Source organism: Micrasema longulum, unplaced genomic scaffold, assembly GCF_059751315.1.
Source record: "Micrasema longulum isolate JH-2025_06_02 unplaced genomic scaffold, ASM5975131v1 h1tg001870l, whole genome shotgun sequence".
Taxonomy (NCBI): domain Eukaryota; kingdom Metazoa; phylum Arthropoda; class Insecta; order Trichoptera; family Brachycentridae; genus Micrasema; species Micrasema longulum.
Window position 1 is genome coordinate 9,123 of NW_028279044.1, and position 2,781 is coordinate 11,903.

Genomic DNA, 2,781 nt, shown 5'->3' on the forward strand with positions numbered 1-2,781 from the left:
TTTCTAATTCTGATATAAATATAACTATATGTAACAATAAAATAAAAAACCCAGATCAACAGGAAAGAGAACAAATAATACAAGAAAACCACGATTCTCCTCACTCGGGACACTCAGGTTTTCACAGAACGTATAGCCGTATCAAGGAGAGATTTTATTGGAAAAATATGAAACGTGATGTAAAACATTACATTAAACACTGTAAGTCTTGTCAAAAGAATAAAATATCACGTAAACGACATTCACAAGCGATGGAAATAACGACAATGTCCGAAAAGCCATTCGAAAAAATTGCTTTAGATATTGTTGGTCCATTACCTATATCTGAAAATGGAAATAAGTACATTTTAACTTTACAGGACGAATTATCAAAATTTTCGCAAGCGTATGCTATACAAAATCATGAAGCAACCACTATTGCTAACCAGTTAGTTAATAATTTTATTTGTAAATTCGGTGTTCCTAAACAGATATTAACAGATCAAGGGAAGGATTTTACATCCAATGTTTTGAAAGAAGTTGCCAAACTTTTCAAAATTAAACAAATTCAAACAACGGCTTATCACCCGCAATCAAATGGTGCATTGGAAAGATCGCACGCTACTTTAGCGGATTATCTTAAACACTATATTTTAGAAAATCAAACTGATTGGGACGATTGGTTAAGCTTAGCAAGCTTTTCGTACAACTGTACGCCACACTCCTCAACACTTTTTACCCCCTAAGAATTAGTTTACGGAAATAAACCCGACTTACCTACATCAATAACGCAGAAACCAGAATTTAAATACACGTATGAGAATTACATAGATAATTTGCAATACAAACTTAATAAATGTCATGAATTAGCACGTCAGCATATATTAGAAAAAAAGTTAAAATCAAAGGAAACTTACGATAAGAAAAATAACTGTAACGCTAGTTTTAATATAGGAGATTTCGTTTATCTTAAAAACGAACACACGAAACCTAGACAGTCTAAAAAACTAACAGCTAATTATGAAGGGCCGTATAAAATTGTAGAATTAAATTCAAATGTAAATTGTACTATACTCATTAAAAATAAAAAGACTAAAGTTCATTTCAATAGATTAAAAAAAGCTTTTATTGCAGAATAACCACAGTTTTTACATTCTGCAATGGCTTCAATCCGACTCAGATTTTGTCATCTACAGGAATCTACTATGAACATCAGAAAACTGTGCAATTTTCGGAAACCCTATGGAAACTAGTAACTTATATTGATTTGGATTTATTTAATGATAAGCTAATTTTCATTGAAGGAAATTTAAAGAAAACTGAAGTTTATGTAGTAAGGGAATACATAAAAACTTTTCTCTATGTGAACCATCATTAAATATTTTATTCCAATTGACCGAAGTTTTAAAACAAAAAGACAAAGCCTTAGGAGACATATTAGGACAAACTAAAAGAGTAAAGCGAGGTTGGTTTAATATAATTGGAAGAGCTTTTAAAACTGTTTTTGGAACATTGGATGAAAATGACGCACATCATTATGACGAATCAATAAATTCTTTAAATAAAGATGAAAACGAATTTTTTAATTTGCTAAAACAGCAAACGCAGATAGTTATGTCAACAATAACTAATTTCAATAATACAATAACTAATTTAGATAGAAACGAAAATATATTTAGTAAGAATTTTGTAAAGTTTAGTAAATATAGCGATACTGTCAATACACATTTATTCGATATAGAGGTAAAACAAGATATCGATAGTCATTTAGCTTTGTTAAGTCTTATGACTACGGAATTACAAAATGAATATAATATGATAATGGATGCACTTTTGTCTGCAGAAATTAATGTAATTCATCCTTTCGTAATCACACCTAATCAATTTATTGAAGAGTTAATAAAATCAACACCTCATTAACCTAGCTCTACCTTTTACCCTATACCACCTAATATAAAGTATATTAAGAATATAATGTCTTTGGTAAATGTTAAACTCTTATATGCAAACCGAAGAATAATATTTGAAATGTCTAACCCTTTATGCGGTTTTACAAGTTATAATGTTTACAATTTAATACCGTTGCCAATGAAAAGGCAGGATAATTTATATGTTTTTATTTTACCTTCTATAAAATATTTAGCTATAGCAGATTCAAAATTAATGTACGTAGTCATTGATAGTTTAGATAGTTGTAAGGACACCTACGAGAATAAGGCAATTTGTAAAATAAATAATTTAATTTATTATAATATACATACCCGACCAATTTGTGAAACTGAACTAATGTTTGAGCCAACACATATACCACAAATTTGGCATAAGCTCAGTAAACCAAACAATTGGATTTATGTTTTACCAAACGCAACTTCTATTACCATAAAATGTAAAAATTTAGAAACAATAGACCTTAAGTTAGAAATGACCGGTATCCTTCACATGGAACCAAACTGTAAACTATATTCCACCAAGGCTATAATTGTAAGTGATACTAATAATTATAATAATTTATCTACCCTATTTGAAATGGAATCTATTATTCCCATGTTTAACATTGTAGAAGACTATTGTTGTAAAGCAGATAATTATTCCAAAATTGATAAAATAGAATCACCAAAATTTTACCCAAAGGTTTTCAATTTAGATAAGGATGATTTATCTATCATAAGTCACAAACTAAATAAATTGTACGACACTATGGAAAATTCAAAAGGGAAAGATAATATTTTCAAAGAAATTGTTAATAACAACTATTTTTCATTTATATTGTTATGTTTTTTCAAAATAACTGTATTGTATATT

At 28.7% G+C, this 2,781-nt stretch overlaps 1 pseudogene; it reads left to right on the plus strand.

The window, feature by feature from the left end:
- The first annotated feature begins 266 nt into the window (after nucleotides 1–266).
- Nucleotides 267–2,292, plus strand: LOC148273686 (uncharacterized; annotated as a pseudogene).
- The last annotated feature ends 489 nt before the right edge of the window (nucleotides 2,293–2,781 follow it).